Genomic DNA, 500 nt, shown 5'->3' on the forward strand with positions numbered 1-500 from the left:
TTCAAAACAAGTGTGGAGGGAGTGGAGGGCACCTAAAATAATGTGCTGGGTGGCGTCCACTGGCCCTCAAACCCATCCAAGGAGCTAGCAGACACTGCCCAGTGAGACTGCAGGAGACCCGAACCGACCGGGGACAGCAAAGTGGCCCTGCAGCCTCTGGAGGTGCCCCTGGCCAGAGCCCCCGTCCTGGGCAGGCAGATGGAGGACCCCAGCCAGCAGGGTTTGAATTACGAGGGAGGTAACCCCCCATAAGAGACAACATCCCTCTGTAAGATTTGAAAATCATAAGGGGGGGGGGGGGTCTGGTTCAATCCGGGCACCATAAAGGGCGGCCAAGTATTTGTAGACCCCCCGCCAAGTCAAAATGAAATTAGGGCCCCCGGCCTTTCCTCAGCACGGCCCCCGCCCGGCGACCCTGCCCCGTGCGCAGCGGGGACTGAGCGGGGCTGCGACTGCACCGCCCCGCGCCCAGCCCCCGCCGCCGGGCGGGGCAGTCACGT

The sequence above is a fragment of the Gavialis gangeticus genome, unplaced genomic scaffold, assembly GCF_001723915.1.
Source record: "Gavialis gangeticus isolate Ggan-Ray unplaced genomic scaffold, GavGan_comp1, whole genome shotgun sequence".
Taxonomy (NCBI): Eukaryota; Metazoa; Chordata; order Crocodylia; family Gavialidae; genus Gavialis; species Gavialis gangeticus.